General features: G+C 36.1%; 1 protein-coding gene across 1 annotated transcript in view; it reads right to left on the bottom strand.

Moving 5' to 3' along the window:
* The window catches only part of LOC111056898 (protein suppressor 2 of zeste-like), a 215,802-nt gene that overhangs the window by 25,857 nt on the left and 163,477 nt on the right, over positions 1-26,468 (bottom strand).

The following is a 26,468-nucleotide window of genomic DNA, read 5'->3' as shown; positions in this document are numbered from 1 at the left end:
CAAACTTGTGAGAGGAATTTGTAGCATGCACCAAGATAAATTATAATGAGGAGATCATTGGATGAGACTGGGATTTATAAGCCTCTATACTGTAACATATTTTTTTTTATAACAAACCTCTCTTTCAAATACCATTTCCACATCACATGTAATTCCTCAATACATACTCTAGATATGTATTACCATAGAGAAACAATAGCGTAAGTAGATATCCCATGGTATAGGGCGTTTATGTCGCAACTTTTAATGTTATCTCAAGCTGATAGTCCACGTAGTTCTTTCCTGTGAAGCTTTATGACGGTGGTAGTCTCTGATATTGTGCCGTTCATACACTCTTACCCGGTCAAAACAGTAAAAATCGGCAATAATCGACAGTAATCGGCTTGAGTTGACAGTAAAATTTGCGATATAAACGCCCTATACCATGGGATATCTACTTATGCTATTGTTTCTCTATGGTATTACTTGCTACAACTTGAAATACCTGATATCATTTTCCATAATACTTTTTCCACGTATTTCAATTCTCCAAGACAGATTTCCAGATTTGGTGAATTAGTGAGCAGATAATTGTTTTAAAGCAGTGGTTTCATGGAAGCACGTCAATATCGTTATTATTTTTGAATTTCTGGCGAAAATGGGTCAAACATACGTAAATAAATGGAAATTATTCGAAGAATTCTGGTAAATATTGTCATGGTTATGGAAGCATACACATGATATTATGAACACATCTTGTTCATAATATCTCGAATCCCTGAGGATTGGTCTTCCTACTGACTGAACAATTACAGAAAAAACAAATAACGTATATAGTGTGATATTCTGCTCCAGAGGGTGTACAGGATACACACAGAAAAGTAATTGTAATTTTTTTGTTATTTTTGGAAAAAATATATAAAGTTTGTCGCTTTTAATAACTATTAGACGAGCTGCCTTCTGAATTGACAAGTTGTTTGTTCAAGTAAGCTCTGGTTTATTTGGGGTTATGTAGCCGGCTTCTTCCAACCTCAAAACATTCAAACTGTCACTCAAAATGACGACCGCTAATTTTTATTTAGTTTACTTAATTTTTAAATATTAATTAGTTTTCAAAAATATTGCATTCACAATTCGGTGAGTACAGTTACTATAGCAGGTGTTTTATCTACTTTTGATAAGATTATACGTTATATTTGGCATTAAAAAGCCGTTTAATTTTCTCTGACTGTTTACAAATTGTTTATTGAATAATATCGGGGATGTGAGATCAATTATATCGTCACAACTCACAATAGTTTATACGTTCATATCGTAATAGTTTACACGGTTGGTTCCACTTTTATCATAAAGAGCTCTACCATTGCAAAATTTGCTTCATGCGTTAGTATTTATAATATGGTGTAACCTTGTGTCCGATCCCAGCTCCAAGAAAGTGAAAAACGGAAGATATTACTTTTTTTAATTACTTTTTCAAGCATTAGCATCGATTGATTATAGCCTCTCATTGATGTAGCCTCCGTCGATACATAATATTCCCTATCTTATACATGTTACAGGAAGTCAGTAGATACATAAAATTTAGTTGTTAGCTGGACCATCTAAGAATTTGTTACCTATAGATGTTAGCTACACCATCTAAGACTTTGTTACCTATAGATGTTAGCTACACCATCTAAGAATTTTTTATCTATATATGTCAACTACGCCATCTAAGAATTTGTTACCTATAGATGTTAGCTACACCATCTAAGAATTTGTTACCTATAGATGTTAGCTACACCATCTAAGAATTTGTTACATATAGATAGATGTTAGCTAGACCATCTAAGAATTTGTTACCTATAGATGTTAGCTACACCATCTAAGAATTTGTTACCTATAGATATAGATGTTAGCTAGACCATCTAAGAATTTGTTACCTAAGTTATAGATGTTAGCTACACCATCTAAGAATTTGTTACCTATAGATGTTAGCTAAACCATCTAAGACTTTGTTACCTATAGATGTTAGCTACACCATCTAAGACTTTGTTACCTATAGATGTTAGCTACACCATCTAAGACTTTGTTACCTATAGATGTTAGCTACACCATCTAAGAATTTGTTACATATAGATAGATGTTAGCTAGACCATCTAAGAATTTGTTACCTATAGATGTTAGCTACACCATCTAAGAATTTTTTACCTATATATGTCAGCTACACCATCTAAGACTTTGTTACCTATAGATGTACACCATCTAAGAATTTGTTACCTATAGATGTTAGCTACACCATCTAAGAATTTGTTACCTATAGATGTTAGATACACCATCTAAGAATTTGTTACCTATAGATGTTAGCTACACCATCTAATAATTTTCCACCTAAAGATGTAACTACACCATCTAAGAATTTGTTACCTAAAGATGTTAACTACACCATCTAAGAATTTGTTACCTATAGATGTTAGCTACACCATCTAAGAATTTGTTACTCATAGATGTTAGCTACACCTCCTAGGAATCTGTTAGCTACAGATGTAACAATCAGATACCGGTTTGTAAATGAATCACGTGCACATCGGAGTTCCAGAGAATGATAATGAGGAAGCCCATCTCCCAACTAATGGGGGATAAATTGGGCGGCGTTACAGCCCGTCCCCCAATCAACACCAGGTGTCCACTAGGGACACTCACTGCTCTAATCATGGTAATTATGTTTGTTATCCGTCGGGTCGGCCAACTACTAACCACTAGGACTAGCTACAGTGATGTTCACTACAGACTTCAGCGTTGGTAGAATGGGTGAGAGTTGTTGTTATTCAAGGAAATGCTGTCAGTTTCAAGTGAATCTCATTATAGGTCTTACAAATATTACAGTAGCATACTGTATTTATTCATTCATTTATACAATAAGTACATTATCGAAATGATTGATTGGTTGATTGAGTACTTTATTTATGTAGATTACAATATATACTGGCTTATACACTTATATACAATAGCTTACAATCCAGCAAAATTATAGATGAATTTACATAATATAGACTAAGAAAATAACTATTGAGCTGTATATGATATGAAAAAGCAATTTGTAATATAATAACTATAGATAATAATCATATTGTTATGCATCTACATAAATTGGCGGAGCTTTGGACATATCAATGTCCATTCTTTGGGAAGAATATTAAAAATATCCTCCCCACTAACTCTCTACCAAAACGTTAATTTCGTTATTTGAACTAAGGATTTATTTATTAATGGAAATATTGTAAAAGTTTTAATCAATATGAATATTGAAGAGAAAAAAAAGAAAATTGATAAAGTAAAATAATTATATAGGTAGATAAGATCAAATAATTGATTAATAAAATGAAGTAGGCTGAAAGTTGATCAGGGTTATCAACTTTCAGTAATATACAGCAGTATGCAGTGGATAATTGAAATAACATGAGTTTATATTATATATATATATATATATTATATATATATATATATATAATACAATTCGTTCTATAACATGGTTTAAAGGTTTATATTGGTGGAATGGGTGAGGGATGGTTGTCATGTGATCGTTCTAGGGCCGGACATGATAGGAAGAAGAAAAATAAGGTACGGTACCCTTGTGTGCTATTCCTCTCCCAAGTTTAGATAACACCACAGAATAAAAATATAGCAAGTTTATAGAAGCTAGTTTATAGAAGTATATATAGCAAGTATAGAAGTTTTCTCTGATAACACATAGTGCGAAATAGGGTAAGACTTGTAGTTCTTGTAGTTTGTCCGTGGATAGCTTCACACTAATGAGTACTATCATTATAAAGCCTGAAAACAGCAGATTTCGTTGATCGTTAATTTTGTCCACACAATGAGAAGATGATCATCTTATAGTCATTTTGATGTTTATGATGTTAGTTTCATTGGAAAACCATATAAGTAGTTCAATGAAACAAATAGATGATTCAAAATGACTGAATGATGTTTCATGTTGACAAAATGAACAAATAGATGTTCTGAAAATTCTGAAGATCTATATTTATCAGTTGAAGATAGTGACTAATTCACTCAAAGACCTTAAAGATGCATAGACTCACAAGCAGCGCTAGTGTCCTACTTGGAATTGAAATCCGCCATTGAGGGGGCAACCTATAAGATTATTACATACCAATGCCACCAATGCCTTTGTGATTTATAGTATTACAATAAATAATACTTTGAATTCACTGCACTTTTCAACAACACCCAACCTGTTTTATATAATGTTGTCATTGTCATTCAATCTCAGCTGTTTTCCATGCATGAAATCAATCCGGTGAACAGCTGTTTGCAGAACAAATAAACATATGATTCTCATTACAACATACTCTACTGTAATGAAACCATATGTCGTCGAGTACGTTTCCTAGTTCCGAAATAGGAACAGCAAAACTGCTACAGAAAACCACCTTCAGCGCTCCAGGTGGAAGTTTTGTCAACTTCCACAAAATTCCCGATTCGGAATTTGTAAACTAGGTTATGTTTTTAGAATGCATCTAGTAACTTCAGCACAAGCAGGTAATGTTTTCTATTTATCGATTATTCTTCTTTTGATTATTATGACAAAAAATAGTGTACGTTACTTGGACGTGAATGTCTTTTGCAGTGCTCGAGTCTCGGCTGACGCCTCGACTAGAAACATCATTCTCGCCTGCAAAGGCCCCTTCCCGTCCATTTGTCGTAAGATACTATTTATTACGCAACATCAAAAATTTTTGTATCTTTTATGTTACGTACGATGGTTCCTGCCAACGACGATCATCAAACACTTCTTTCACTACAAACCCCTCCAGTAATCTATAGAAGAAAGAAAATGATGAAGTATAGGGGCTAGATAAGGAGGAGTTGAACCATAATAGGTGGACAAAGTTGTATACAGAAATACGAATAACCCCGTGAAGGCAGGGGAGGGGGGCAATAATGCCCAGTAACAGTTTCACTACATTTGTGGAGGGGCACACATGGATCCCAGCAGGAGATTATTGTATTTAGGGGTGGATTGGAAAAGGGATCTTTAACCTCCCCCTGTCCATTCTGACACCGGACGTCAAAAGCACTCTTCACTTGCAGCACAGTGCACACAGTCTTAGTACGTGACTCATCATGGCTTCCCCCACCATGCCTCTCGTAGCTGGTTCGTTTCATTAAAGTGATGAACACACATGGGTTCACTCACATGTACTACGATGGTAAAAGGATACTCAAGACCAACAACGTTTTACCACTCGCTCACAATTACCATTGAGAAGTACGACTTTTATCTTGCTGGGGATTATCGATTGTACACTTATATGGGAATGGCTTGTACACTTATATGCAATAGCTAAAAATACAGCAAAGTTCTAGATGAATTAACTAAAGAATAATTATTGACCTGTACATGATATCAAAAAAATAAATTTAAAATTACTTTGAGATAATATAGTTTTGCATCTACAAATGACGTATCTTTGAACATCCCAATGTACATTCTTTGAAAAGAATACCCAGAATATCCTTCTCACTGTAAAACAAAAAACCTGTTCTTCTAACTAACAAATATTTTGTTTGGTGACGCGTCCACACTGGCTACGGGCAAACATCGTTTGTAAAACATGATAAAACGTTAGTCAAACATGATAAAATTTAAATATAAAGAAAATAAAAATCTCAGTACCCTTTTTTTGAAATATTTTATCACAACATGTTTCGGACATTTATGCCATTTTCAAGTGATATGCCATTTTAAATTAATCACGGTCGAAACATGTTGTGATAAAATATTTCAAAAAAAGGGTACTGAGATTTTTATTTTCTTTATATTTATATTACAAGTTGCCCTATACAGAAAAGAGATGATAAAATTTGCCCAAACTTTTTCAACAAACATGTTTGTCGAACATTTGTTCAGTGTGGTCACGGCTTAAGCTTGTGCATAATTTGTTCCTATGGTTGATTGGTTTGTTATTGCATGAGCTAAAATGCTTGATTTCAAGATCCAAGATTTCTTGTCGTATCCTAGATTTGCAAAATACTGATATTCTCGCATCGTAACTATATAGCTTCGAGAGCAGAATGTTCCTATGGTTTATTGGTTTGTTATTGCATGAGCTAAAATGCTTGATTTCAAGATCCAAGATTTCTTGTCGTATCCAAGATTTGCAAAATACTGATATTCTCGTATCGTAATTTCGTTGAAGAGACTAGAAATCGTAAAAGCTGCATGGATTTTTCATATAAGTTTCATGGACTTGATTGATACAATTCATTTATTTATTTATTTATGAAAAACATGGAAGCATACAGGATTTCTCCCAAAAATTGCTTCCATAACAACACAATAACAATAGTTCATTATACATAGTAAGAGTACAGAAAAGAAGAATATTGAAAAATTACAACGAAAGAAGAGGAAAAATAATAGAAAAAAAAGAAATAAAAAAAAACCGAATCAGTACTAATCATACCCTTGAGGACTAGTACAAAAGTGGATTAAAAAAAAAAAAAAACATACAACATCAACTCAACAGACAAGAGACACATTAAAACACTCGACAGTCACACTCGCAGAAGTCGCCTACAATCCCTACGGCAGCGACTGTAACCGAATGACAGGTCAAGATGATCCGAGAAGCAATTGAAAACGAATGATTATCTATATATGGGAGAGTTCTGATGATTTAAAGTGTTGCAATAAGGTATAAATAATCTAAAACTGGAACGGCGAGGCACTGCAGAAATGTACACATTTAACTGGGAAAGCAAAAACATTGAGCTGATTCTGCCATTGAATACATTAAAAACGAACAAAAGCATATAAAATCACGTCTCAAATTTTATGATTCCACACCGAACATCGTTCTGAGTTGTGATGTGGGAAAGTCGAAGGGGATGTATTGTTGAACTTTTTAAAATATAAATATCTAAGGAATCTGTTTTGAACACACTCCAAAGGATGTATCAGTGAATTGTGGTATGGGTTCCAAACCACACAACCATACTCCAGAACGCTACGAATAAGTGTGTTGAAGAGATAGCACAGAGTCCGTATGCTGTTGAAATGTGAGCATGTTCTGATGATGAAACCAAGCTGCTGATATGCCTTATTCACAATCCTTTCAACATGCAGAGAGAAATTGAGCTTGTGATCGAAAACAACTCCCAAGTCTTTGAAATTTTCTACTTCTTTAATAATTATGCCATAAATATGATACAGAGCATTGTTCAATGTAATGTTCCTCTGACGGGTAATCCTCATGACACTGCATTTTCCCACATTCACATCCAATCCGTTATCCACGCACCACCCACACAGACCATCCACATCACTCTGCAAGAGCTCACAATCAACAATATCACTTATTCTTCTGAACAGCTTCACATCATCGGCATATAATAGAACATTAGTGTTTTATGACATTAGGCAAATCATTAATGAATAACAGAAAAATCAATGGTCCCAAGTTCGATTGAGAATTAGTATAAATTGAAAACTTGTGATATTGTACGAAATTATCGCACATGACTGATTTATCATACAGTTTTCAGAGCAGAGTGTTTCAATAATTGTTAGCTAGAAGTTAGAGGATCTAGGATCACATTATGGACACAATATAAGTCACGGCAGGAGCCAAACGCATAGCATAGGAGATTAACATACATTAGGTGTCGGCAGGCGACCAAGGACCAATTCTAGAGAGGTTCACCACAAAATGCCAGCCTTCTAAATATATGCTGCTTCCCATTCTCCCGATACAGATAGCTTCAAGTGAGCAGAGCAAGGCGCTGGAGGTTGCTGCTGTTATTTGTGGCTCCATGCAAATCAAATGTCCTCAACTCACGCTCTTTACAAGTCTATGGTGGAATTCAGCTCAAACTGTCAGTGTACCTTATGAACAACATCAATGTAGTTTCAATTTAACTAATACTGACAGGTTCAGTGTACAAATCTATGATAAGATTCAGATTCAGCTGTCAGTGCTCCTTATGAGTAGCATGAATGTACTTTTCATTGAACTAATGCTGACAGATTATAGTGTACAAATCTATAGTAAGATTCACTACAATCTGTCAGTGCTTCTTATGAGTAACATCAATGTACTTCCGATTCAAGTAATGCTGACAGTATAGAGTCAGTTTCACTCTTGAGGTCCTATGTGGGACTCCAAGGTTGAAATTAATAAAGCCGACAAAAACTGGTCGCTCGAAACATGCTCCTTCACTCTCAATCTCTCTCACTCACCAATCCGCTCCAATACTCTTCAATTTCGCTTGCAAAGTGAGATCAGTTCTACTTCAGTGAGATTGACTTTGAAATGTCAGGTATATTATAAGAATATGCTGAAGATTATTATAGAGATGACATTTTTTCACACTATTATTTCAAAATTCTAAACTCAACTAACCTAAAACTCTATTCATAAATTAATAGAAAACAGAGCAGACGACGCAAACACAAGCGGTGCACCCTGCTTGCATATTTAGCGCTTCCGTGAGCTATAAAAACAAAGTAAGGCTACAAAAGTGAATCAGCTGATGAAAAATCTTTAAAAACGTGAGCATTTGCTCCAGAGTTCAGGAGCATAAGGTAAGAGTATAAGGTAAAGCTTATTCATATCAAAATGAGCAAATGCTTTTGCTTCTACCTTTTGCTCATGAGCAAAACCTTATGCTCAATGCTTTTGCGCATGAGCATTTTCTCTGGTTTTATTCATATTGTGCTAATCGAAATACTGTATGCAAGTTAATGGTTCTTATTCGTCAAATTTTCCATCACGTATAAAATGATTAACTCAATTCAATTTGAATTGAAACACCGGTATTTCAACACTAGGATACCATACCCCAACATCCATATTGCGATCCTATCAGTTCCTTTCAAATCAGTCAGTGAGCAACCTCGCAGGATGCAGGCTGGAATTCACGGTGCCTTTTGTTGCTGGGGAAGCCACAATGAATATTCATGGCAGCGAGCCCAGATAGAGGGCTGCGCCTTCCTCGGATTGTCCCAGCGGAGATGAGAGTAAAAGGGCTGTGAAGAGTTAATTATTCGTATGCGATCAGATCGATTGTGATTAATTCATGACCTGCAGCAACGCTATCTGTTCCGATTTTCATTCATCTGCAGTACCTCCCCGAAACGTATATTATTGGTATTCATATATTGGAAATCAGTGGTGCGAATGGTAGGTCGACTACGCTGAGGACACTCAATATCATGTTAATTTAGCATTCAGAGAAATGCAGCTCAGTTATTTGTTATTGAACATTCCAGCATGTTTGTTGTATACATTCCCACATTATCTATCCATGCTGGTATTCCTTTTAACAATGTTTAATTTGGTTTTTGAATGTTGGTGTCGAAAATGCTTTAGGTATTCTTCATTTCTTGATTCATACAATAAGTAAATCATCAAACATGATAGGGAGAGAAGAATAAGGTTTATTTATTTATTTATTTATTTACAATGCAAATGACACTAATGTAATAACATTAAAAGATAAAATAATAAGGTAGTCCTTGTGCTATTTTTCTTCCAAATTTATAGGTGACAAAGTCCAAGATAAGGTTAGAATTTCACGTGTACAATTTTTATAAAATTTTGGTCCAAAATAAACATTAATACTATAAATTTTGAATTTAGATGGCTTGAATTGATAAATTAATTAGAAATATTCCACTCAATTACCACTTTCAACGAATAATATTGAGTTATTTAAGAAAATTTTGAACTATTCAAGAAACACAAACTTGTAAACACTAGTTTACCTTCTGCTATTCCTCTCCCAAATTTAGATAAGGTTACTGAATAAATAAGTTTAAAAAAAGGTGTATAAGTAATAGAGGTTTGTAATTTAGTATTTTTTTCAGTTTATGATTTGTGAGGTTACAAAAGAAGTCTACACATGGAAAATCTAGCAAATACCAGCATAGTTAACAAAGCTATTTGAGACAAATAGCTACACAATCTGATATTACGTTGTTGAAGTCGAATTTAACTAGTAGCATTTAAATTTGCCAGGAGAATACATTCAATTATTGAAACATTATCTCTGTTTCTGATGGAGCATAAAAAAATATGTTTTGCATATTATTGAGATATCGCCAACATTATCTCTGTTTCTGAGGGAGCACAACAATAATGTTTTGCTCATTATTGATAATATTTCCAGAAAGGGGGTGATATTTGGTGCACACTATTCAATGATCTCGAAATGATAGTAGAATTCAGCTATTCAAGATGTAAGGGGGCCTACATGAGCCACCCCTTCAGACGTGAGTCAGGGCGAAGTTAATCACCACTGTACCTTCAAATTAACACGCTAATCTCAATGTCGTTCTACAACAATTTCGAACACGATTAGTGCAGGGTTTATCGGTAGAGGGAGTGAAAGGGAGAGAGAGACGCCATGGAGGCGATTAGTAGCAGCGTCTGTGTCGTCGCGACGTCGCAATCACTGGCGACGAAAGACGCTCGATCTGGCGGCTATTAGGCGACATAATTAAAGCATTAAACCGGGCGCTGATGGGTGGAAAGGGAGGTGGGTTGACAAAGTTCTAGAGATGCGACGAGTAAGTTAAGTGGATTAAACCAGGTGCGTCGTCATTATTGGGAGGTTGAGGAGGAGGAGGAGAAGAAGAAGAAGGAGGAGTAGGAGGAAAAGGATGAGGGTGTGGTGGAGGATGAGGAGGAGGAGAAGAAGGAGGATGGGTGGTGAAGGAGGGGGAGGAGGAGTTTGATTGATTGATTGAGTACTTTATTCATGTAGATTACAACATATACTGGCTTATACACTTATATACAATAGCTTACAATACAGCAAAATTATAGATGAATTTACATGATATAGACTAAGAAAATAATTATTGAACTGTATATGATATGAAAAAGCAATTTGTAATATAATAACTATAGATAATAATTATATTGTTATACATCTACATAAATTGGCGGAGCTTTGGACATTTCTTCGGAAAGAATATTAAAAATATCCTCCCCACTAACTCTCTACCAAAAAATTAGAAGAGGAGTTATGAGAGTTAGAAGAGGAGAAGAAGAAGGATTGTGAGGCTGATGAGAATAGGAGGAGAGGGGGAAGGAAGATGAGGAGGAGAGGAACAAGATGATGAGTAGAAGGAGTAGGGGGAGGAGGAGTGGTTGGAAGAGAAGGAGAATGAGGAGGTAGTGGCAGAGGAAAAGAGGAAGTGAAGGAGAAGGATTTGAAGAAGAGGAAGAAGGAGGGCGATAAAAAGGTAAAGGAGGAAGAAAAAGGATGAGCAGTAGAAGCAGTAGGAAGAGGACGAGGAGGGGGTAGAGGAGTAGGAGAATGAGGAAGTGGTGGAAGAGGAAAAGAGGAAGTGGAGGAGGAGGATTTGAAGGAAATGGAGAAGAAGAAGAGGAAGAAGAAGGACGAAATAAAGGTAAAGGGGGAAGAAAAAGACAGAGATGGAAAGGAAGGGAAGAAAAATACGATGATTACGAAAATTAAAAAGAAGGTGAAGAAGAGGACAAAGGAGGAGAAGAATGAAAAGGAGGAATCGGAGAAGAAAGAGACAAGGATGAGAAAAACGTAGCCGACAGAAAACTAGAAGAATTTGAAGAACAAGAATGAAAAAAGAGGAAACCGAGAGAGAAGGACAGGATGAGGAGGAGGCGTGAAAAAAAGGTAGAGGAGAAAGAGGAGGAGTCGGAGAAGAGGGAGAAGAAGAAGAAGAAAGAGAAGTGGATGAGAAAGGAGAAGCAGACAAATAAGTAGTATAAGGAGTAGAAGAGTTTGAAGAACAAGATTAAAAAGAAGCAGTAAAAGAGGAAGAGAAAGAAGATGAAGAAGAAGAAGAAGAAGAAGAAGAAGAAGAAGAAGAAGAAGAAGAAGAAGAAGAAGAAGAACAAGAAGAAGAAGAAGAAGAAGAAGAAGAAGAAGAAGAAGAATAAGAAGAAGAAGAAGAAGAAGGAAGAGAATGAGAAGAAGAAGAAGAGAAGAAGAGAAGAAGAAGAAGAAGAAGAAGAGAAGAAGAAGAGAAGAAGAGAAGAAGAAGAAGAGAAGAAGAAGAAGAAGAGGAGTAGGAAGAAACGTGGACAAGAGATGATTAAGGGGGGATGCGTCGCATCATCCAAGACGCTTGTTTAACCTGTTAATTTGACGACATCGTAAAGGCGAAGAAAAAGTAACTACTCTGGCTCTCAATCATACTCTCTCGCTTCCCTACATACTCACTCTCTCCTCTTCCCTCCAGCTATCTCATTTACACAGCTTAACTGCTATCCATCTCTTTCTAGCTTCCACTGAAACATGCCTTACTACCTCTAGCACCAGTCATCTCATTAATACAATATGGAAAGCAAACCAGAAAGCATGAGTAGTATACTCTTTATTGACAAAGCGAAGTGAGGTCTCAAGGTGCGTACAGATATAAGCGCCTCCAACACGCTCGGCACGCCCCGCTCCGCGGTCGCTCCGCTATCGCTCCGATCATGAACGTTACGGGAGATGTTAGCTCTTCTCGCGTACCACTCTTGCTCCCCGGTCGATCATCAATCGCTCTGCTCGAGTGACGTTCGGTTGCGGAGCAGAGCGAAAGTCTGTATGCACCTTAAAAGACTCAAGTCGACGGTTTTGCATTTCTCTTTATGTTTATATGTTGCGCATTTACGGCGAAACGCGGTAATAGATTTTCATGAAATTTGACAGGTAATTTTCATCAGATATAGAAAGATCATCACGGAACTGGATGAATTATATCATATGGAATACAAATTCAAACGTGAACTGAGTTTTTTAACATTTAAAACAGTTGACATCCTTTTTAAATTGCACGTCGACGTATATACAAGGTTTTTTGTAAAAGAAGCCTTCTTCATACGCCAATATTAGAGTAAAGACTTAATCTAGAACTAGAATCACACTGTCGAGTGGATTATAGTTGCAATGACGCATACAATATCTTAATGTAACTTATTGAAAAAAACAGCTGTTGTGTGGACTATTAATTGCATGCAGTGAGGCATGCAATTGATAACTTGAAGTAGCATAGTATTTTCTCCCGACTTTTCTCTACTTTCAATAAATTGATGATAGTAGCATTGTCGATACAACAACACAAACCGCCATTAGTCGTTTATACACCGATATCTCGCAGACACGACAGGACAGGACAGAATTCACTCTGATGGACAGTATTGGAGGAGATTGATTGATTGATTGATTAGCTGCCTTTAAAAACCTAGGAGGGCGAAGTTAGGGCGCAGCCGGCCCTCTCTGACTGTGATTTAAAAATGCGCGAGGTCTACTGTTCACAGAACTACTAGTTATATGAAAAATTACTATTTACTCTTGGAGAAGAGCTACTTATAGAGTATACTCAAATTTTACTTTTTCTATCAATTCTCCTCTTCCACCCTCTCTCTTGATTTTGGTAGAGAGTTAGTGGGGAGGATATTTTTAATATTCTTTCCGAAGAATGGACATTGATATGTCCAAAGCTCCGCCAATTTATGTAGATGCTTAACAATATAATTATTATCTATAGTTATTATATTACAATTTGCTTTTTCATATCATATACAGTTCAATAATTATTTTATTAGTCTATATTATGTAAATTCATCTATAATTTTGCTGTATTGTAAGCTATCTATATATATATATAAAAGCGAAATGGCACTCACTCACTGACTGACTGACTGACTGACTGACTCACTCACTCACTCGCATAACTAAAAATCTACCGGACCAAAAACGTTAAAATTTGGTAGGTATGTTAAGTTGGCCCTTTAGAGGCGTACTAAGAAATCTTTTGGCAATATTTAAACACTAAGGGTTGTTTTTAAAGGTTTAAAGTTCGTCTTTTAGCATGTATATTCTTCTTCTCCCAATCTCTCAATTATAATTGAAATTTCCATATCATATGTTTCTATAGAACTATAATCTAGATAGAGTACCTCTTCGAAACAGTTGTTAACTGGCAACTAAATTAATAATTTTGTCAGGTTGGCATTAAGTTGAGTTGACTTTGTTAGGTTGGCACCAAGTTGAAGATTTGAATGCATTCATGGCGGAAAAATTGATTGGGCACTGCTACTTCAATCCTGGGAGTATTATATTACTAGCATTCAGGCTCGCTTCGCTTGCCATATCCGTTTAGCCAGACGTTTAGTTTGGACCCCCGACTGTATCGGGCCTGCTGATCTCATTCTTGAACGATCCAGTCGGGGGTCCAGGCTAGACGGAAATGGCGAGCGAAGCGAGTCTGACGGCTAGTTGTATATAAGTGTATAAGCCAGTATATATTGTAATCTACATAAATAAAGTACTCAATCAATCAATCATTCTATTATTATATGAAAAAGTTACTATCTACTCTTGGAGTATAGTTACGTTTAGTAGAGTATACACAAATTATACTTTCTCTATCAAGTCTCCTCTACCGTCCTCTCTTTCATCTATATGAAATACACACAGTCCCCAGTCATCTATCTCTCTCACTGGCTTGCCTACAAACCGTATCACAATAAGTCTCTTCCTTCAACACTCACCCTTTCTCTCTCATTACACTATCCCAGTCACACTCACTCGCTCTTTCTCTCTCAACACAGTATCTCATTCACACAACCACCCCTAACCCCATCACTCTCGGAAACATCCCACTCTCCTCACTGAGAGAGAACCCCCAACAACCGACAAAGACAAATCTAGTGCAAGAGAGAAAAAGCACACAACGTTCACCCTCTCTGTTCTAGTCAGTTTCCGCTACCACACAAACACACACACACACACACACACACACACACACACACACACACACACACACACACACACACACACACACACAGAGAGAGAGAACCCTCTACAGAGGGGTGAGAGTATCGATCGGCAAAGCTTGAGCGTGTTGCCATGGCAACGTAGCTTCAGAACACGCGCGCCAAAAACACGCTCACGCGCTCTCAACGTCGCTTTCGTTTTCGCTTCATCTTCCACTCACACAAACATCAGCTGACGCACGCCAGCCCACCTACACACGCCGCTCCCTCTGTCAACGTGTTAAACTAACCCACTTACTGCCGGTGATGATATTCACCCTATACTGTCAGAATTGTTTGGTCGGGGACCAGTTGGTGGTACTCATCAGAGATACTGCCCAGAAAAAAAAGTCTATCATCACAATCGGCGTGGTGTTGGATTCATTTAAATCTGTCAGCATTGGATGATTGGGGATCAAATAGTGGTACTCATCAAAAATATTGACAGAAAAAATGTCTATCATCACAATCGGCGTGGTGTTGGATTCATTTGAATCTGTCAGCATTGGTTGTTAGGGGAACTGTTGTTGTTATTCATAAGGAATTCTGACACTGAATCTCTTCACAATCAGCGGCATGTGAATGAAACAACACCTCCCCCCCCACCGATAACCCACCACGTGTATGATCCTATTATTTTGACGCGGCGGCAAAAAACATATCGCACACATCATCGGTGGTGGAAAAAAGATGGAGAACGGTTATGTTTGGTTAGTGGACAACTTCATTGTTCCATGAAAATTTCGGGAAACTCGTTGGAAAACATCATGTGGTACGGTATTTTTCCATGTGGGTCATGAAGTGGCAGTGATGGAGTTGTTTTTCTACTACTATTTTGATGATACAGCGGATTATTGTAAATTTATGGTTATTATAAATCATCTTTGCAAAGTTTGATTTTAGATTCTCAATTATCAGGCTTCAGATACAATTTAAACAAAAAAATTTCAGTGGATTAGATTGAGCATTAGATTGTTTTCTCTACAATTAATGTTCAGTAACATTTTCACCTAAAATTAAAAATAAGCTCGAAATTCCAGAAAATGTTATTATCCAATTGCAAACTCTTGGCAACGGTTGATTCTATTAAATGATTCACTAAGAAGAGATAGCCGACCTCGTGTGTCTCCAGCGTTATTGCCCTGTCAACAGCTGGCCCAAATCTTTGAATAGAAGACATGAGATGCGCGGGAACACTAGCGTCAGGTGATCAATTTTCATAACGGCAAGGAAAGTTGTGTGAGTGCGCTACACCAGATTTTTCATGATATTTTTGGATTCTACGTAAAATTTTAAGACATTTTTACTCTTATCATTTTTTGATAAACCTAACCGTTTAGGATGTAATTGAACGAGATAATGAGAGTCAACTGTTAATTTCAAATTATCACGTCGAGTAATTTATTTATCCTGGATTATAAATTTGATTGTTTGATTACCTTATATCGAAGCTCACATGATCTAGATTTAACTTATATTCAGGTAATAACTCAACCCATTACGCATCTTTGACTGAATCAGTCTACCCATTCTCTAAGGTGCGTACAGATTTACGCGCCGCGAACATGAGCAATTCACTTTCAATCAGCTGATGCCAAGCTTTTTATATCTATATCTTATACCGTTTCTGTAAAAATACAGATATAGTCAACTGATGAATTGCTCATGTTCGCGGCGCGTAAATCTGTACGCACCTTTACGTGAACATCAATAAGTCCTATTAGAGACAAACGAATAACTTGAAAGTATTCTTTTAACTAGTATGAAATAGTAATAATCTAACTAGTAATTCAACCTATTAGTTTTGACTAGTGTTCATTCTACTAGTATTCCAATAACTAGTAGTGTCCTTTCCTCAATAGTCCTATGTTACAAGGTATAATTTTTCCTACCAAGGTACCACAAGATGTAAGATAAGACTGAGTTCCCCAATAGATTCTTTCCAAGTGACCGAACAAATAGCTACTTGTAAAGATTAGTTGGGAATATTCCCCAGCTTCCATGAGAGTAGCAGCCCAGTAGAAAAAAGTGGAGTAAAAAAGAGTAAAAAGAAGTAAAAGGGGAGGCTTATCGTTGTGACGAGTTTGAGCTTATTGCAACGACCTGCACCTAAATCCCTCTTTCTCCACAACTAAGTCTTTTTTATCCTACCACTTCCGGCCTTCCGGAAAGTTCATCTCTTGCCTGTTTTTTCTCTCTTAACTTTCTCCCCTAGACAAAATAAACACGTACGATAGAGTGCAACGGAGGGAGAAATATAGGAGAGAACGTCAGAGATAAAGAGAGAGAGTTGATTGATCGACTTATAACTTCATGAAAAATGCTATTTTGGTGGAAACACAAAGGGGAGGTAAACTGAACGTAATGTTCTATATGTGTGTATTATTAATGTGTAATCTCATGTATCTCTTGATGGACGGTTCCATCTAAACTCAACATGTAGCCTATCATTTTCAAATTTTGAAATAATAGCACGGTTCCATCCAAGCTCAACATGTAGCTTACCATTCTCAAATGTTTAAATACTAGTAGTTCTGTGAACAGTAGACTTCACGCAATATTCTCATCCACAAGTACCTGATTGAAACTATAGACCCTATGGAAATACAGCAATAGACTTGCTTCTCCACACATCTGTGTACTTGTCAGCTGATTTATGATGAATAATTCTATAATCTGATTTTTACTCTAATATTGGTGTATGAAGGAGGCTCCTTTTTCCTTTTATATTATCCTTGAAATTCAAAATTTCCAAAAACCTTGTATATACGTCGACGCGCAATTAAAAAAGTACGTCGACACGCAATAATATTTCAAATACAAATAATACAATCATTGATATCAAAATATATATAAAAGGGTAATCTAGAACATGCAATGTAACATCAGGCTCTGGTATCAAAACTAATTAGGTTTCAACAATTACACAAATAAACTGAATAATAATTGTGAAAAAAATTAAGAACTGAAAATTTTGTGAAGTGAAAAACTACAAGACTTAACCTATTTCGAACTATGTGTAACCTTATCTAAATTTGGGAGAGGAATAGCACAAGGTTACCTTATTTTTTCTCTCCTCATCTTCAATGATGTACTTGTTGAATGAATCAATCAATTAAACAATAGCAATATATGGACTTTGTACTTTATATACGTGAATGAAATTCATACAACTTTCTAAAACATTCCATCCTTTCAATTATGCAGATAAAATCGTCATAAACCGAATCATCAGTAAGAATATCTAATGAGATATTCGCTGTTAACATTTTCTAGTAGTATGTTAGGGTAGAAAAAATTAGCTCGTTAGTCTCCAGACTAGATAGCTATAGTATTGACAATAAAAATAGTTATTTGTATATCTAGAGTGAAAAGTGCTGTTTTTTCTCCCTGAGGGAAAAGTTTGAAGCCCGAGGCGAAGCCGAGGGCAACAATTTTCCTGAGGGAGAAAAAACATTTTTCACTCGTGATATACACAACATTTTTCCTCCACCTACATTTTTATAAAAACTGCTATTAAAATAATTTTTAAAAACGTATGTGACCAAACAATGTGTTACAACATAATCTAAAAAGTAAACAGAAACAGCTGGCTTGTAATCATAGTTCTCCTCCGACAGCACTATCTGTCGGCTAAAGTTGTAACAACAATGACAGCCAAAACTACAGCTATGATGAAGTTCCCGTTTCAAATTTGATTAGTTAATAAGTAATATTCGTTGGCTGATATTTTGAATAACATGGAATAAAAGAAAAAATATATACATATTTTTAGTATAGTGATACGAAGTTTGTAATAATAATTTCAGCATACAAATATGAATTTTATATATCGATCAAATGTCTGGTTGAGGTATTGAATTTAGTTGGTTTAATGACTATATGCTTCCTCATCTGAGCTTAGACCTTCTGACCTATTCCAAATGTACGTTTTTAAAATGGAGATGCTTCCCATGTTATTTAAATGGAGTCACCTTTACTCCCTAGGGAGTTTTTCTGTTTTTTAGTACCGAGAGCGAAAAAGTGACACTTTAGTATCATGTTTCAGGGAGTAAAGTAAGTACTTTTGACAGTAGGTGTAGGAAAAAAATAATAAACTGAATCATCTGTTTGCAAGTCGGCTAATTATTGTGAAATATGCATTCATGACGCCTAATTATGAAATATTTACTGGAAAACATCATGATAACCGCATGAAAACAGATCATTACTGAGTCCTATTGGCAACGTTATCCTTGTAATGATCTGAGCTTTATCTGGCTACAAGAACAAGTTTTCTGCTGATCATAAGACTAGGGACTGGAAGACCCTTCTGCTGACGCACGGGCCATTAGACGCTCAACCGACTGCAACCGACTGTTCACTTCTAACTGTCATCATTGGATGGATGGGAGGCGATGATCTTATCCATAAGGAATACTGATCGTTCAAAATATATCTCCCTATATCACCATTATCGTCATTATAGTTGGATTCACTTGAAAACTTTCAGCATAGGTTGAATTGAAAGCGCTGATCTAATACATAAGGTATACTGACATACTGACACAGTTCAAAATCAATCTCGCTGAAATTAACATTATCGTAACTTTAGTTACATTCACTTGAAAAATGCTAGCATTAATTCAATAGGGAGGGAGCATTGATGATTTTGATTATAGTGAGTGAATGTAGTAGTGAGGTCCACGTTATAATGGCAGTGGAGAAAGATAGGAGAAAAACGTTGCCGAACCTCTGTCTTGTCTATGCCTTCTATAAACGGTAGCTGATACAGCTTATTACAGGTAGCTGATACAGGTTTATTGATGTAATATTAACTGTTCATTCTCGTTTAAAATAATCAATTATATTTCACTAGTAGTTCTGCGAACAGTAGACCTCGCTCATGAATACAACTCTCAATCTAATGAGAAGGGCCAGTAAGTACAGTATATTGTGAAGATTTAGCCATGTCATCTATTATTTTCTCCATTGAAAGTGCTAGAGACACTGTTTGCAGGGACACCGGACTTATCAAGGAGTTATATCGTCTTTATATTCACAATATAAACATATATTACAACTTTTCTAATAATTAATTATAAGAAATCGGTCAACTAACGGAAAAATGGAATATGCAGTAGGCATTTAGATTATGAATCGTCTCACAGATGATGGTGAGATGGAAAATGATTCTAAATAAGATGGGTTTGTTGTTGACAATGACAGGAGGTTGCTAATGATGTTTTCATGAAAAGTGGATTTAATGTTATGGCTAGTTATGCCTTTGCGAAAAAGTAGGGACATAAGTTGCTGTATATTCAAAGATAGAGGTTATTCTACGGTTTTTCAAATATTACGAAAAACCGGAGGTCTTACCAAAAATCGTTACACATAGGTTTCTGCGCCTTGTTTCAAAGAACTTGCATACCGAATTTCATCCAAATCGGACAATAACTGCGACTGTAACTGCGGTACAAACAGACATAAGCCGATCGAGTCGAAACTAAGACCTCAGCTTCGCTTCGGTCAATCAAGCAAGAAATTATTTTTTTCAATAATTCCATAATCAGTTTTCATAATAAAGATGAAATATTTTGTTGATTATTAATTCTACATTGATAAAAGACTATCTGGCAACCGAGCAAAGCGAGAAAGAGAAAGCGCTATCCGCTCTGTTGAATGATAGACAAGGATAGCAATACCATTGCTAATCAAACATTGCCATTAATTATAACGTGGACCTCATACGTTTGAACCACAGATTTAAGCACAAACTTTATCTCTATTGAGTCTAAGGTTTGAGCAACAGAACAATATAAGTCAATGACATTTATTTCATTGAAGTTTTAAACGTCAAGTCAAGTGTATTAATCGAGACGTTCAAATTCACTTCCAAAACGAAATGAAAGTAACAATCTCTCATCAGCCTTGTGCGGACGACTGTTTATGTTTCCAATCGACTGTTCCATTTAAACAGAGGATTATTGATTGGACTATTTTAGCAACCGGCAAACAACACTGCGGGGAGAAATAAAGAGAGAGGTATTGATAGAATGGAAGGGTGTGAGTTAGATAACGTATCATGAGAAAAAGACCCGAATAGAGAGTGCGAGAGATTGTGTGAGTGACTGCGAGAGAGTGTGTGAGAAAGAGTGAGAGAAAGAGAGAGAGAGAAGAGTGTGAGAGAGAGCGGGACTGACGGCTGGCCAGCATCTCTGAAGAAAGGAATGCGGGAGCACATTTTTGAATGCAATCGACAAAAGCTATATTCTTTCTATACAGCCTGCCATGTGGCTTTTAGGATTTGTCGGCTTTGAATAATGACCAATCTTTTCAGAGTCTCATGTCAACGTATTCAAACGGTGTTTTCATTTAGAAAGGAATCACTTGAAAGCTTTCATAGTAATTAAACCAGTGAAACAAACGCGGCATGAGATTTGTTTTTGAATCTGTGGTGAACACGTGATAAAAATTTACTGCTTTCAAGCAAGTTTTCATCTCTCAATGGATGTGATTACGGGAATGGACATCTGTTTGTGTTCCTTGGTGAGATGTATACATGTTTCCTGTAGGAGGAATTTGAAAGTATACAAAGAGACGTAAAGGAGTGTAAACCGGTTGAAGTCATAGATTTGTTGAGTAACCAGTTTGGGATTGTTCATGTATCAATGGAAAGTTATAAATTGAGATATTATTGGAAATGTCAATGAAGAATTTGTCAAGTATTAGTGATAGCTCTTACACTGATTATTATTGTCTATTTATTATCTACTGCATTATAACCTCACTATGATGGATGAAGAAGAAATTATTTCACATCATAGAAATGAATTGAGTACAAACAAAAAGAATTCTGGAGAATTTAAAAAGAATTCTAAAAAGAATTCTTATGAAGACATGTCTATAAAAGAAATCTGGTGTGGCGCTCTCATACAACTTTCCTTGCCATTATCAAAATTGATCACCTGACGCTAGTGTACCCGCGCATACCAGTTTACTGAGCCAGCTGGTGACAGGTCAATAACGCTGGATGCACACGAGATCTACTATCTCTTCATAGTGAATGATTTAATAGAATCAACAGTTGCCACCAGTTTGCAATTGAATAATCACATTTTCTCAAATTTCAAGCTTATTTTCAATTTCAGGTGAAAATGTTACAAGACATAATTTGAAGAGATTTTAATGCTCAATCTTCTCCACTCGAAATTATATCTGAGATCTGATAATTGGAAATCTAAAATCAAACTTTGCATTGATGGGGCGGAGCTCCTGAAATTTTTACAGATATGGGACTTGTGGCAGTTTATAAAGCTTATCAATGACTATTCTAGGTATGGATTTGATCAAAATCGTTGGAGCCGTTTTCGAGAAATAGCGAAACCCTGTTTTTGACAACATTAGCCGCCATCTTGAATTGCATTTGATCGAAAATGTTCGTGTCGGATCCTTATAGTGTAAGGACCTCGAGTTCCAATTTCAAGTCATTCCGTTAATTGGGAGATGAGATATCGTGTACACAGGCGCACATACACACACACACACACACACACACACACACACACACACACAACACACACCACACACACACCACACACACACACACACACACCACACACACACACACACACACACACCACACACACACACACACACACACACACACACACCACACACACACACACACCACACACACACACACCACACACACACACACACACACACACACACACACCACACACACACACACACAACCACACACACACACAACACACACACACACACACACCACACACACAACACACACACACCACACACACACACACACACACACACACCACACACACACACACACACACACACCACACACACCACACACACACAACACACCACACACACACACACACACACAACACACACACACACACACACACACACCACACACCACACACACACACACACACACACACACACACACACACACACACACACACACACACACACACCACACACACACACACACACACACACACACACACACACACAGACCAATACCCAAAAACCACATTTTTGGACTCAGGGGACCTTGAAACGTATAGAAGTTTAGAAATTGGGGTACCTTAATTTTTTTCGGAAAGCAATACTTTCCTTACCTATGGTAATAGGGCAAGGAAAATAAAAAGATGAAATTTCAATGAAACCACCATGAACCCTTGTTATGTTACAAAATAGTAGTATATTTATCAGAAATCTTGGATTAACTTAATTCTCCATATTGACGAGAAATTACAATATAAAAAGATGAAAACACCATGAACCCTTGTTATGTTACAAAATATAAATCCACATTGTAATATGCAAGACACCAAACAATCAGTAATGTTCACTCAAAATGAAGCGATCAAAATGCCGCAGCATCTCAATCTGAAACATGATAGCTTTATAACAATCGACCGATGATGTTGGAATGCAAGAGGGGTGAAAAAGAGGGAGTCTCAACTAGGGGGACACCACTATAAAACAGGCCAACATGAAATTGAATGAGATGAGGTCGATTCTTCATCTTCCTCTTCTTCTTCTTCTTCTTCTTCTTCTTTTCTTCTTCTTCTTCTTCTCTTGCTCCTTCTCCTCCTTTTCCCTCTACGACATCACTCCCTCCTTGTTTGTATTTTCCTTTCTTTTCTTTTCGTCGGTCTCTTATTTTTCTTCTTCTTCTTCTTCTCCTTCTTTAAGCAGGCTTGAATGAATTTCTAGAATGCAGATCGAAAGACAAGGGTTTCTGTCCCAGAGATAAGGGTGGAATGTCGACTACGATGTCCCAGAAATATAAGGGTGAGTTGGCGCTGTGGAGTGGTGCTCGAACGACCCCTGCACGAGTTTCCCCCTCTCAACAGTCCCCCACCCCCCTGACTAAGCGCATATGTTGCCCAGCAGTTGACGGCTCGTTAATTTTCATCTCATAATTAATAAAACGATAAAACGCCTCTCCACAACCATTACTCGCACATCATGTGATTCATCTGTTTTCGAGGGTGGACTTGGTAGATCTACTCAGTAGGGTGGAGATTTTCATGTAATCAACTACATTATCATAATATTTTCCCGATGAGATACATTTTCATATCTCATATCTCTTTTTCCAGCCACACCAATGTATATTAGTTGATAAGTGTTATTTTGTAAATTTCTAGTGAATTGGTAAATAAATAAATTTGTTGTTGTTGTTTGTTGTTGTATCATCAAGATGGAATAATATAAGCACAGAGGAATGAACAATAAGGGAAGCATTTCCAGTCAAGGAAATACTCCCTCTTCTGTAATACCAATAATTTGACTATCATAGTGTTATATTTGTTTCAGAGACGACTTATAGTTATTTCATTAGTTATATTTGTTCATGTGACATAAGTAAACGGAACTAAGATATTTTCATTATATTTGTTTCAGATACGTTCATTCTAGATCGTAAGTTGATGAGATTTTATATGAATGATGATGATGATATAATGATAAGTGATCAGTTTTCATTCAGTCAACGTCAAAACGTTCATAGCTCCTCAGTTATATATCCTAAATATATATATATTATAATGTATATATAATGTTATATGATAAATATCTCCTCACCTACCTTGTAGAGAATACGGCGAGTTAAGACGGGATTATTATTGTTATTATTATTATTAGCGTATGGCTTTGAATGGTGGGGAGACCCAAGGGTAGTTCCACCTCGCCGTATATAGTCCAAAGTTCCCTAATGGGAAACCGGACACTAAGGTTATAGTGAACACAATACTTTAAATTTACACTTTTCATTCCGGAATAAAGTTGCGGGAAACAACTAGTTACAGTTTCAGACTATTTTGCAATTGATGAAACGGGAATTTCATCATTTGTAAAAGAAGGTTTCAAAAACTTCTTGTCGTACTTTCAGATTCATATTTTTCAACTCTTTGACACAATAAGTTTATGCATAAATCGTGAATGCAACTCTATGATAGCATTGAGACATAAATCTATTGAAGAAAATCTTTAATCCTAATTGAAAAATAATATCTGAAATTTAAAACAATGAATTATGTTTCCATATATTCAGAAGTAGGATTCACGATTACTTGTAAGAAAGTAGGGATACACGAGAAGTAAGCATTTACAATATTGTTCATAGAGTCTCCAAAGTGATTAAAAATCATCATTTTCTTCTATTTTCTGTAATCAAAAAAGGGCTTAATACTTCTAGAACTGCCATAGATCACCAACTGATACTTATAATGAAGAACAAAAATTGCATTGGCTAGCGAATTGAAACCCACGTATGCTAATATAAATAAAAAACTGAAAATTCCACTGTAAAACACAATAAAAATCGATATTTTGTAAAAAAACATGAATATTTTGTAATTAAGAGTAGACCATTTCAAGGTCACACATAGGCCACAATAATTTTTTTTAATTAATCATCTTTTATGTTTATGTTAAATTAAATGAAATCTTTTGGTACTCGTTGCTAGCACACAAACTTAGGTTTTGCTGGCAACGCCAATTAAATTTTAAGTTAAAAATTTTATTTTTATTCTGTATAAGTATGAAGTATTTGTTTTATTCATTATTGTTATCTTTATAATTGGCAAATAAATGATTTTGATTTGATTTGATTTCAATAGCATATTCAGTTTTGACTCAATGAACTTTAAAGTTTCCAACAAAAAAAAAAGTTGAAATTTTTTTTGTTCAAACAGCCTTAAAGCAAGACTGGGTTACAAGACAATTCACATTCTACAGACACTGAATCGCTAAAATAATGAGAACGTCAATGAGCTATATAGTCTATAATATTCTCGAGATAAGACAATGATTTTGGTTAGAAGTTGGCAAAGTTAGTAGACAGAAGGTTGGTCACTCATCTATAGTATTTTAGTTGAAATGCAATTGGAGTGGGGGAACTGCAGCCGTGACGTAGGCTGTAGTAAAGAGTAGGCCAAATATCGCATTCTTGAAAATCATAGGGTGACGTATAGTCTAATTATATAACACAAACATTTTCTGACTTGGAAGCTTTCTGTTTCTGCCTTACAATAATTATCAAAACATTTAAATAATACAAGCATTTCGCCATATAAAAGCAAAAACCCCACCTCCTAACTTTCCTTTTCAAACCCTCAAGGTTTCTTCATCTTCTAGGTCGTGTTTATATTTTGTAGTTTGGCTATACATCAACTTGTGAATTTCGGGGATGAGATATTTTGATTCTCGTAGAACATGTGCTCAATACCAGCATGTGTTCAGTGCATTTATATGAACGAAATTTATTGGATTTATCGGGATCGGTTTATCGGTTTATTGCAATGCATTAATTTTTCAATATTTTTCATGCGTTAATCTGAAATTATAATAGTATAACGTTGTCTACTAACGCTTTTACAGCTTATTAACTTTTTCGTGTCACGTTTTTAGATCCTTGAAAAACTTTCAACTTCATTTTATTCATACAAGTTGAATGAACTTGGAATATTTAACAACATCATTAGAATCGGTGATTCATTCGCTATAAGTATGGAGAATTTTCAAGTTCTAGGTCAATTGAGGGCAATAAACGACGATTTATTTGAAGATACAGTGAATAAACTGTAACTTATGCTCAGTGTGGTTACTCCATCACATTTTTACTACACGTGACGTCACGCTGGCGTTCCTCCCTCCACTTCG

The sequence above is a fragment of the Nilaparvata lugens genome, chromosome 1, assembly GCF_014356525.2.
Source record: "Nilaparvata lugens isolate BPH chromosome 1, ASM1435652v1, whole genome shotgun sequence".
Taxonomy (NCBI): domain Eukaryota; kingdom Metazoa; phylum Arthropoda; class Insecta; order Hemiptera; family Delphacidae; genus Nilaparvata; species Nilaparvata lugens.
This window is presented reverse-complemented; position numbering and strand designations above follow the sequence as displayed.